The following is a 13292-nucleotide window of genomic DNA, read 5'->3' as shown; positions in this document are numbered from 1 at the left end:
ATACAATCCATCATATTAGATGCGTACAAAGGTTACCCCTTACAAAAATAATCAATGCATCTAATAACCATACGAGTGTCCCTACCAACTTTTGCACCATACTTCGTGAGATCTAAGACCATATCTAGTGTTATTAATTTCAGTGTTATCAATTGACACGTAGCATTTTTAACCATTAACTAGAAAATTACTTCAAACTTTCTTTTTCTTGGGAGAATTAAGTATTTCTATTAGAAGGTATGGAAACCTTTCTTCCTTTTGCAGGGGGTGTCTACCATTAGACATAATAAATTCTCTGTCCTTGCATACACAGAATCTACCTAACCACCAGCCAGGTGCAGTAAGATAACTCTTCTCTCCTTTTAAGATTATCCTTGATGGATAATCCAACCATTTACAATGAAAAAAACACATTAAATTAATCAATTAATTAATTTTTAAATATAGAATGGAGTTGATGATGATGACCAGAAGATTGGACTAAAAACCTAATCTCATGATTTAAATGGGCAAAAGGTATGTAGAAGGTGCAAAAAGTTGAAATGCTCCAAATATTGTAAGACAAAGATAAGATAGGCCTACACAATCTTTCATAGGAAGAAGGTATGGGATTACGAGTCTTATCTCCCTGTTCCCTTTTCAATGTTACCCACCAATTCATATACACATTTCTGCCACATTGGACCGAGCACATGCATGCAATGCTCATGTATATAACTTAATGCGCTTACAAACGATGAACATGTGCACCTATTATGCAGTCAATTCAGCCCATGTCAAGGGATACAACACTAAACCCATCCACACCATGTTAATTCACCTAGTGAAGCACATTTCCGGATGCACTAATCTATGATTTCTCTTTCGATCTCTCGCTGACCATCTCCTAGAGACTTCCAGGGCAGTGGGAATTTCCCATTGCAGTGCAGGGGACATTCTATTTTCCCTTTCTACGTGTTTTACCAAAAATTTCTCACTTGTTAGAATTATCTCAACATCCTACGATGTATATGTAAAATCTAGTATCCTTAATAAAATCTTAGGGCAGAACTCGTATATGCAGAATCTAGTATCCTTGAGAAAATCTTAGGGTAGAACTCGTAGATTACAATTCGAAATAAAACTGAGATCCTCACAAGCAGCAAAAGTAGATATTTTCACAGCAAAAGCAAAGGCAGAGGTCCTCACAAGTAGGGTAAAAATCAACCCCCCCCCCCCCCCCCCCCACAAAAAAAAAAAAAAAAAAGAAGAAGAAGAAGAAGTAATGAGAACAAAAAATATGATACCTTTTAAGCACAAGAATTCTCTCAGGAACCACAATGCGAATATGACTGGCTTCAGAGTTTTGCTTGCCGTATTCTTGCTTTTAATGGTTAATGATTGTTAAAGCAATAGACTCTTCTAGAATAATCGAGAAGAAGTCTGAAGAATCTTCTTGTAATAAACTAGGTTGGACAGGTGTCAAATGATGTATGGTATTTGTCTGCAAAATCTATTATGACAAGGTCTATATATACGGACCTCTTATACTCCTGTAATGCAGTGAGGAAATATTCAGTAAAATGATGCAGTACATTTCTTTATAAGCAGATTCTTTAAAGCCTTTTATCAAACACTCAGTGTGTCTATACTCTGTTTTCATCATGGTATCGGAGCGTAAACGGACCAACGTCCAATTTTTTTTACTTCTCGGCTACTTCATTACTCATGGCCAAAACAGATAAAACTCCCACAAATCCCACCCTTCTTACCACTGCATCTCATTATATCAATTTCAAGCTTACAATCGAAAATTTCCTTTTATGGAAAGCTCGGATTGTTCCTTACCTTGAAGGGCATCAACTCTTTTAATATGTTGATGGTTCCTTCCCTCAACCTCCAACTATGCTAAATGATAAACAAAATCCAACGCACACGCAATGGCGTTTACAGGATAAACTCATTATTTCCACCATCAATTCCTCTTTGTCTAATTCGATCTTGGCACAAGTTTTGGATTGTTCTACCCCTTGTGAGGTTTGGACGACCTTACAAAACCTGTTTGCTGCCAAGTCCTCTGCACATCTCATACATACCAAATTTTAGCTTGTTATGCTAAAAAAAGGAGCTGAATTGGTTATAGAATACTATAATAAAGTAAGGTCCCTTGCCTCTTCCTTAAGCGCCGCTGGCCGTCCCCTAGATGATTCTGAACTTGCAATTTATCTTCTTGCTGGGTTGGGCACCGAATATGAGAGTCTTGTAACCTCCTTAACCACACGTCCAGATTCTCTATCACCTCACCAGATTTTCAGTTACCTTTTGAATCATGAATCAAGGCTCTCCCATCAAACCCAGTCCCTCCTTTCTGGCACCTCTATCGCCGCCCATAACACCACCAAGTTCACTGCTTCAAATATTTCCTCTCGTGGTCAAGGAAACAATTTCCGTGGAGGTCGAAGTCGCGGTCATGGTTATGGCCGAGGGCTTCTTTCTACTCCATGGACTCACGCCCCATGTGTCAAGTTTGTCGCAAACTGGGTCATGAAGCAGCTGCCTGTTATCATCGATATGATCATTCTTATCCCACTCCTCCACCTACTGGGTTTACGGCTAATTATTCTGCTCTTGCTCCATCATTTTCTTCCTCAAACACATGGTTTCCTGACACCGCTGCCACGCACCATTTTACTTCTGATATTAATAATCTTAATGTGGATTCTAGTGTTTATCGAGGATCAGACCAAGTATGCATCAGAGATGGCTCTAGTATTCCCATTCAGCATTTTGGATCCGCCAACTTCAGCTCCAATAATGGCAACTTTCTTCTCAATAATTTACTTCATGTTCCCTTTATATCTCGCAACCTTCTTTCAGTACGTCAGTTTTGTCTTGACAATAATGTATTCTTTGAATTTCATTCCTCTATTTTTTTTTGTGAAGGATGTTCGTTCCCAGGAAACTCTTCTTCAGGGGTCCGTTGAGAATGGTTTATATGTGTTTCATGCGGCTGAAGTGCCCTCTTCCATCTCTCTGCAAGCCTTTTCTGCTGTTAGAACATCGGCTCAGCTTTGGCACTCCAGGTTGGGACATCCTTCTCCTCGTACCACATCCTTGACTCTTCAACGGTTTAGTCTTCCTCTTACCACCAGCACGACTGTGTCTTCATGTTCAGCATGCTTCTCCTCAAAAGCTCATGCTCTTCCTCATCCTGTCTCTCCCACACGTTCTACCTTTCCTTTTCAATTAATGTTCATGGATGTATGGGGTCCGGCCTCAGTTTTATCTACTAAAGGATCTCGTTATTTTCTGTCCATTGTTGATGATTACTCTAAGTTCATTTGGTATTTTTCCATGCAATTAAAATCTAATGTTACAACTATCATTCTTGCCTTTCTAAACTATGTCACTACACAATTTTCTTCCAAGATTCTTTCCATTCAGACTGATTGGGGGGGGGGGGGTGAATTTCGGCCTCTTCATCCTATTTTCTTAAAATTTGGAATTAATCACCGAATCACTTGCCCTTATTCTCACCAACAAAATGGTATTGTTGAAAGACGTCATCGTCATATTGTCGAAACAGGCTTATCTCTTCTTTCTCATGCCTTGGTTCCTCACATCTATTGGGCTGAGGCTTTCCACACCGCCACATATTTAATAAATCGCATGCCTACTCCTGTACTTAAAAATCATTTGCCGTTTGAAATTTTAATGGGAAAATCACCCGATTACTTATTTTTTCGATTTTTGATTGAGTTGAATTATTGCATTTTTAATGCTTTTGGAACCAATATATATTAATTCTTTCATTACTTTATCATTGGTTTTATATGGAAAAATAAATAAATCAAAGTTGTGATTTTAATTGATTAAAAGCATGAATTTCTGCTCTAATTTTATCAACTGTCAATTAATATGGATTATGGTACATTTCGCTCGAGCTGCGGCTTCTGGCCGCTCGAGCGAAGTCAGGCTTCAAACGCTCGACTTCCGCTCGACAGTGGGCTCGAGCGAGATGCGGGAAAAGAGATCGCTCGAGCGGAGGCATTTGGCCGCTCGAGCGAATTCACGCACAGTCGAACGCTCGATGTTTGCTCGACAGGCCGCTCGATCGAATTTAGGCAGAGTCGAACGCTCGATGTTCGCTCGACACTCCGCTCGAGCGAATATCGTATTTTTACAGATCAGGGTTCATTCCGCCGTCAAACTATATATATGTTTTTTTTACATCCTAGGACGACTCTTGGGCTGAAAAACTCGGTTTTTGAGTAGAGAAACACTTAGAATTCATTTTTCCTTTGATTTTCGTTCAGATTCGAAGAGGAGGATTCATTCAATCGATCATTCACGCAGCTACACAATTTCCACTGGATCATTCACTCACACTGCAGCAGATTGAAGAACTCCTTGAGGGGTCCAATTGCCACTGCAGCTCAGCCTCCTCCACCGCTTCGAATCTTCATCTCCATTCAACTGGCTTGATCTTTTCAATTCCCTACTTACTATTTCATTTCAGTTTTGAGTTTCTGAATTATTTTAGAGAATTTTGATTTAGACGTTTGAGTAATTTATTTGTTATTCATTTAATTCGTGTTATTTATTCTTATCGTTTCGTTAAGCTTTCATTTTAGTATTGATTACAATTACGGTGGTTTAATTTGAAAATTTGTGATTTGAATATAATGATGAACCCTAGAACATTGAATTTGGGGCTTTTCAATTTCAGTGCATATTTTGTCAATTACTTCCTAATTTAGTTTAATTCTTAATTTAGTTTTATCAATTTCTGAGTTTAATCTATTAGTCCTTTACATTACGATCCGACAATCAAAATCCAAAAATATGAATCTAGTCCAAGACTAGTGTCCTCTCCCATCCATTGCACATACCATCATTTTATTTTCTCTTTGTGAAGTTTTTCACCTTTTTCAACGAGTTTGATTTCTAAGTAACTTTCCCTGAGGAGACGATCTAGTAATTTATTCCTAATTATTACACGACATCCTCCTGCACTTGGGATAGCTTTAGTGCTACTCATTTTTGAGTGAGTCAAGTTTTTGGCGCCGTTGCCGGGGAACGTATTTTAACTTAAATTTAAACTCGTTATTTTTATTATGCTCTTTAAACTGATGTTTCATGTCATGGGTGAGGGACAGTTCAAATAGGTTGCATATAGTCACATCGAGTGTTGAGAGTAGTATACACAGTTTGGAGATAGATAACTCTTCTGTCTTTTTTATTAGTGAGTCAGGTGAGGAAATTGAAATTGAACTAGAAAACATGGCTGCACCTGCACCACGCACTCTTAAGGATTATTTGCAACCCACTCGCACCACTACACCTTCATGCATTGTTTTACCTGAAAATGCATCTAATTTCTCTATTAAGTATGGCATGATGTCAGTAATACCTCAGTTCCACGGGATGGATTCTGAGAGTCCTTACCAGCACTTGACAGATTTTGAGTTGGCTTGTACTACTTTTATCACTAGGGCTGTTACTGATGAATTCATTAGACTTCGTTTATTTCCTTTCTCTTTAAAGAATAAAGTGAAGATTTGGTTTAATTCTTTGAGGCCTAATTCTATTTCTAGTTGGTCTGATATGCAGCGTGAATTCTTACAAAAATTTTTTCATTTTCAGAGAACTCAGTTTTTGCAAGAGCAAATTAGTCAGTTCAGTCAGAGACCTGATGAGACTTTTCAGGCCAGTTGGGAAAAATTTAAGGATTTGATGAACATCTGTCCACATCATGGTTTTGAATCTTGGAGGTTGGTGAGCTATTTTTACACTGGTCTTACTCCAGAATGCAAGCAGTTTGTTCAGACAATGTGCAATGGGGAGTTCTTCAGCAAGGAACCTGATGAAGCACTATCGTTTTTTGACTACCTTGCTGAGAGCGCACAACAGTGAAACACTCGTACTGATCGAGTTCCATTAGCAGCACAGCCACTGAGGGCTATTTCTGGAGGGGGTAGATATAAGCTTAAAGAAGACACCGATGTTCAGGCCCGAATAGCTGCATTGACTAGAAGACTAGAGGTCATGGAAATGGAAAAAGTGAAGGCTGTGAAAGTAGTAGAGGCATGTTCTATATGTGCTGATTCAACCCATAAGACCCAAGACTGCCCGATTATGCCAGTATTTCAAGAAGGTGGGTCTGAGCAGATGCAATCAGCTAACTGGGTTAATAGAGCACATAATCAGCCTTTCTCTAACACATATAATCCGGGGTGGAGGAATCACCCAAATTTCTCATGGAGAAATGATCAGCCTGGTCGGTCCCCACCACCTCAGCAGCAGCCATTTAATCAGGGTGCTCATCAACACCAGTATCCACCATATCAGAATCCTCAGAGCTATCCTTATGTAGCTCCTCCTGGATTTCAGCCTCATGTAGCTGCACAGAGTTCTCAGCCTTCATCATCTGCAAAGAAGACTCTAGATGACAGTATGGCTCAGATGGCCAATACACTTCAGCAATTCATGCAGATTCAGGCCACCACAAATAATCAGAACACTCAGGCCATAAATGAGTTGCGAGGCACTATTAATAAGATGAGCACAACCTTGAGCACCCTAGAGAAAGGGAAATTTCCAGCATAGCCTCAGCCTAATCCTCAAGTGTACAGGCAGCAACAACAACAAGTGCATAATGTCTCAGGGGATGTTATTGAGACAGCAAATGCAGTTCTTACTTTGAGAAGTGGGAAGGAAGTTCCCCAACCAGAGATGCCTATAGACACACAGGTAGTTGGTCCTACACCTGAAGATGTAACAGAGAATGATGAAGTTGAGAAAGAACCAGAGGTAGTAAGACCAGAGCTGAAGAAGCCTGTGAGTGCAGATGTTGAGACTAGTAAGGGATACCAACCTGTGGTTCCCTATCCTCAGAGATTGGCAGCTGGCCAAAAGAACAAGTATCACACGGAGATCCAAGAGATTTTCAAGCAAGTGAAGATCAATATTTCACTCTTGGATGCCATACAACAAGTGCCTTCATATGCAAAATTTTTGAAGGACTTGTGCACAGTGAAGAGGAAACTGAATGTGAAGAAGAAAGCTTTCCTAACGGAGCAAGTTAGTGCATTGATATTGAGCGAGACTCCTCGGAAGTTTGGAGATCCTGGCTCTCCCAACATTTCCATTATGATTGGTGAATCACGCATTGGGAGAGCTTTACTTGATTTGGGGAGTAGTGTGAACTTGCTACCGTTCTCAGTATATGAGCAGTTAGGATTGGGTGAGCTGAAAAAGACCTCCATCATGCTACAGCTGGCTGACAGATCCGTTAAGGTACCGAGGGGCATTGTAGAGGACGTGTTGGTCCAGGTGGACAAATTCTACTACCCAGTGAATTTTGTGGTTCTTGACATGCAGCAGCCGGTCTTCACTATTTATCAAGCTCCTGTCATCCTGGGAAGACCATTTCTAGCTACATCAAATGCATTGATCAATTGCAGAAGTGGAGTTTTGAAGCTTACCTTTGGGAACATGGCACTTGAGTTGAACGTTTTCAACGCTTGCAAGATGCCAGCACATTTTGATGACACAAGCGATCTGAATGCTGTGGAGAGTTTGACACCAACATATTTTATTTGCTCAACTTCTCCATTCTCTGATGATGATTATATTTTTCAGACACCTGAATTTTTACTTGATGAGAAAATTGATCATATCAATGAAGATGACTTTGATTTTTTTTTATTGTTTTGCAGATTCATCTTTACCACTTGAAGTACAATTTGCGGGAGCAAGATGGAAACCCCAGTTTGAAGCTCTACCACCACCAGACATGCTTAAATCTTCAGAGGAAGAAGTTCTCCAGTTGGAACTGAAACCACTTCCTCAAGATTTAAAGTATGTGTTCCTTGGTCCTGAAGAAGGCACTTTTCCTGTGGTTATTTCCTCAAAGCTAAATCAGAAGGATGAAGCACAGTTGATTGAAGTATTAAGGAACCATCGAGGCGCAATTGGTTGGACAATAGCTGACATCAAAGGCATTGATGCCACTGTATGTACCCACAGAATCCATCTTGAAGACGATGCTAGACCAGTTCGTGATACTCAACGTAGGCTCAATCCTACCATGAAGGAAGTTGTGAAAGAGGAGGTGCTTAAGCTACTCGCAGTGGGTATCATTTATCCCATCTCAGACAGTAAGTGGTATTTGTTGGCTAAGAAAGATGCAAAGCCACGCTTGATTCGCTGGATTCTATTACTTCAAGAGTTCAACATCAACATTAAGGACAAGAAAGGAGTTGAAAACGTGGAAGCTGACCACTTCTCTAGATTGTCATCATCTCCTTCTTCAAATGTCAGCCTTCCTCTTGATGATAGTTTCCCGAATGAGCAGCTGTTTGTGGTTGATAGAGCTCCCTGGTATGCTGACATAGTCAATTATCTGGTGACTGAGAGAATGCCTTCTGAATGGTCCACCCAAGATAAGCGTCGGTTTCTCTCTGAGGTACGACACTTTTATTTTGATGATCCATATCTTTTTAAATATTGTTCGGACCAATTGATTTGAAGATGCATTCCTGATGATGAGTTTTCTTCTGTTTTGAGATTTTGTCATATGGGTGCATGTGGTGGTCATTTTTCAGCAAAGAAAACAATTTCAAAAATTTTGCAAAGTGGTTTTTACTGGCCTTCCATGTTTAAAGATGCTTATAATTTTTGCAAGGCTTGTGAGCCTTGTCAAAAATTGGGATCCATTAGCAAAAGAGACATGATGCCTCTTTCCCCTATTCTGACTTTAGAAATTTTTGATTGTTGGGGAATAGACTTCATGGGACCTTTTCCGGTTTCTTTTGGAAACACATATATTCTTTTAACTGTGGATTATGTTTCAAAATGGGTGGAGGTCATTGCTTGCAAAACAAATGACCATCATGTTGTCCTGAAATTTTTGCAATCTTTGTTTGCTCGTTTTGGCATGCCAAAAGTTATTATAAGTGATGGGGGTTCTCATTTTTGCAACAAACCATTTTCTACACTTGTGAAGAAATATGGTATTACACACAGAGTTTCTACTCCTTATCACCCTCAAACAAATGGGCAAGCTGAATTGGCAAACAGAGAGATAAAAATTATTTTAGAGAAAACCATCAAGCCTAATAGGAAAGATTGGTCGGTTAAACTTCTTGATGCTTTGTGGGCTTATAGGACAGCTTTTAAAACAAATCTAGGGATGTCTCCTTATTGATTAGTTTATGGTAAAGCTTGTCATTTACCTGTTGATATTCAGCATCGAGTTCTTTGGGCCATAAAACATGTTAACATGTCACTTGATGAAGCTTCAGGGTTGAGAAAATTGCAGATCAATGAATTGGATGAAGCTCGTCGGAATGCTTATGACAACGCTCAGATTGCAAAGGAACGCATGAAAATTCTGCATGATTAGAAAATTCATCCAAAGTATTTCACACTTGGCCAGGAAGTTTTTCTTTACAACTCTCGCTTGTACATTTTTTCTGGAAAGTTGAAATCCCGATGGAGTGGGCCGTACATTGTAAAGACCGTTCATCCTCATGGTGCGGTAGACATTGTCAATCCGAAGAATGGTAATAGCTTCACTGTCAACGGATAACGTCTAAAGTCATTTCTGAAGGTCTTTGATCCACATGAAGAGATCTTGCTTGTGCAAGACCCCAGGGAAGTGTTTTGATTTGTTTCTCTTTCTTTACAGTTTTCTTTACTTGTTTTGTTTTTATTTGTTCTTTTGCTTTGATTTTATATTTCATGATTGATTGTTTGTTTTGCTTGCTTAGTTCTGTGCACTTTCTTTTCTTTCGCTCGACTCATTGAGGACTATGTCTCTCACTAGTTGGGGGTAGCATGTGTGCACAGTTTCAAAAAAAAAAAAAAAAAAAAAGATTTGTGAAATTTGAGCATCTTGGTGGAGTAGTTGAGCGGGATCATTTGTGAAGATTTATTTTCAAACTTAAATATAGAGCATGATTTTTGATGCATCATATTTTGTTGATATGTGGCTTGAAACACCGGGATATTATGCTTATTGAGATGAAACTTGATAAAATTTTTGTAGAACGAAAGATAAATTTTGAAGGACATTTTGCACATGCTTACGCTTGTAGTGTTCCTTATTTACCATTCATTGATTTAACACTGGAGAAGTAAACTACAGGACTACCGAGCCATGCCAAAAAGAAAAAAAAAGAAGGAAAAAAAGAAAAAAAAAAAGAGGGAAAAGGATTTGAAAAGATTAGAATGAAAAGAAAAAAAAAAAAAAAAGAGAAAAGGAATAAAGGCAACTTAGTGAACTTTCCTAAGTAAAAAGGGCTAGAAACAGTTACCCAAGACTTTGGGGGTTGAGTGTCCAACCTTTAAAAACAGAGCTGGCGTGAAAACTGCTAGACCCTTGGGCTTTGAGGTAGTTAGAATCAGCAATGATTAATCTTAAGGTTGAAAAATCCTATGGCAAATCATGGCTAGTAATGAGGAACACACAACCGATCTAGCTCCACACACACATTTGAGTTCTGAGCCATTTGCCTTAATTCTATGTGAAAGATTGTTAAGATAGTCTTGGTGGGTATAACCCTTGGGGGTTGAGTAGTAACGTGTCACTTTTGTGAGAATTCAGAATTGTGTTTGATTGTTTTTGTTTGAATTTCGATCTTTATGCAATATTCATCTCAATTAATTTTCACTATTTTGCTCAAGGATTAGCAAAATGCTAGTTTGGGGGTGTGATTGAGTTGAATTATTACATTTTTAATGCTTTTGGAACCAATATATATTAATTCTTTCATTACTTTATCATTGGTTTTATATGGAAAAATGAATAAATCAAAGTTGTGATTTTAATTGATTAAAAGCATGAATTTCTGCTCTAATTTTATCAACTGCCAATTAATATGGATTATGGTACATTTCGCTCGAGCGGCGGCTTCTGGCCGCTCGAGCGAAGTCAGGCTTCAAACGCTCGACTTCTGCTCGACAGTGGGCTCGAGCGAGATGCGGGAAAAAAGATCGCTCGAGCGGAGGCATTTGGCCGCTCGAGCGAATTCACGCAGAGTCGAACGCTCGATGTTCGCTCGACAGGCCGCTCGAGCGAACTTAGGCAGAGTCGAACGCTCGATGTTCGCTCGACATTCCGCTCGAGCGAATATCGCATTTTTACAGATCAGGGTTCATTCCGCCGTCAGAGTATATATATGTTTTTTTTACATCCTAGGACGACTCTTGGGCTGGAAAACTCGGTTTTTGAGTAGAGAAACACTTAGAATTCATTTTTCCTTTGATTTTCGTTCAGATTCGAAGAGGAGGATTCATTCAATCGATCATTCACGCAGTTACACAATTTCCACTGGATCATTCACTCACACTGCAGCAGATTGAAGAACTCCTTGAGGGGTCCAATTGCCACTGCAGCTCAGCCTCCTCCACCGCTTCGAATCTTCATCTCCATTCAACTGGCTTGATCTTTTCAATTCCCTACTTGCTATTTCATTTCAGTTTTGAGTTTCTGAATTATTTTAGAAAATTTTGATTTAGACGTTTGAGTAATTTATTTGTTATTCATTTAATTCGTGTTATTTATTCTTATCGTTTCGTTAAGCTTTCATTTTAATATTGATTACAATTACGGTGGTTTAACTTGAGAATTTGTGATTTGAATATAATGATGAACCCTAGAACATTGAATTTGGGGCTTTTCAATTTCAGTGCATATTTTGTCAATTACTTCCTAATTTAGTTTAATTCTTAATTTAGTTTTATCAATTTCTGAGTTTAATCTATTAGTCCTTTACATTACGATCCAACAATCAAAATCTAAAAATATGAATCTAGTCCAAGACTAGTGTCCTCTCCCATCCATTGCACATACCATCATTTTATTTTCTATTTGTGAAGTTTTTCACTTTTTTCAACGAGTTTGATTTCTAAATAACTTTCCCTGAGGAGACGATTTAGGAATTTATTCTTAATTATTACACGACATCCTCCTGCACTTGGGATAGTTTTAGTGCTACTCATTTTTGAGTGAGTCAAGGATTTTCACTCTAAACAATGTGTATTCTTGGGATATAGTCCTGATCATAAAGGGTACATTTGCTTGCACATTGAGTCTGGGAATACATATATTTCTCGAGACGTACTCTTTGATGAAATGATTTTTCCTTTTTCTCAAAACACTCCTCTGTCCCGATCCACTGGCCCAACTTCTAATAATCACACTCTTACTTCAGGCCCTTCTTTGCTATCTCCAGATACATCGGTTCCTCACTCCTCAACTCCACTTCAGTCCACTCCTTCCCAGCCCGTACCCATAACGGCACCTATTGACCCAACTTCCTCACAAGGCCCCGTTACCCCTTCTTCACCCATATCTCGTCCAAGTCCAAACCCAGGACCCGAGTATTCCACTTCATCTCTTCCGCAGTCACCAAACCCTAACTCTGCCGCAGTCATCTCTTCATCCTCTTCCCCGATTTTACCCCCTTCACTACCCAGTACGTTTGAACCATTCACTCACTCCATGGTTACACGATCTAAAACTCAAATCCGGTGTCCTCTGCGGCCCACCGATGGGACGATTCCCTGGCCTTCGTCCAAACCCATGGCTTCGATTTCCTCTGTTTCTTCCTCCCCACCAGATTCCACACCTGTTCCAGAAGAGCCCTCATCATTTTCCGAAGCCTCCAAACATCTAGAATGGCATACTGCCATGACCATAGAGTTCGACGACCTCCTTCAAAATCAGACGTGGAAACTTGTCTCCCCCTCTCCAACCTATAACCTTCTTGGATCCAAGTGGATTTTAAAGACTAAACGGTGTGCTGATGGTACACTTGAGCGACGCAAGGCTAGGCTTGTAGCTCAGGGGTTTCATCAGCAACCGGGTCTCAATTACACAGAGACCTTTAGTCCTATTGTGAAACCAACGACCATCCGACTTCTTCTATCTGTTCTTTATTTGCTTTGGACTACTTTTGTTTATGTTTGTATTGGAACTAGACCATGACCTCTATTGCTTACTCACTACAAGAGGTTACATGTGTCGATGTTTACGTCGAAGCCATCAGCCAGCTACCTTAATTTCTTGGAAGGTTTAGGGCAAAAATCCAGATGAAAACTTTTCTTGTAATAAGAGTCGTAAAGAAAACGACCACCAAGGCACAAAAAATTAATATTAAGATTCGTAATTCTATCAAATCTTCTGAAGCCAACTATAACACATGATAAAGTGATATAAAATTGAACTCTTGAGAGAAAAAAGGATGAAAGGTAGACAGAGCGAGAAAACTAAAATCGTCTACGCTAAGTGCTTTCTCTCTAAA

The sequence above is a fragment of the Carya illinoinensis genome, chromosome 13, assembly GCF_018687715.1.
Source record: "Carya illinoinensis cultivar Pawnee chromosome 13, C.illinoinensisPawnee_v1, whole genome shotgun sequence".
NCBI lineage: Eukaryota > Viridiplantae > Streptophyta > Magnoliopsida > Fagales > Juglandaceae > Carya > Carya illinoinensis.
The sequence above is the reverse complement of the archived record's forward strand: the minus strand, read 5'-3'. Positions refer to the sequence as shown.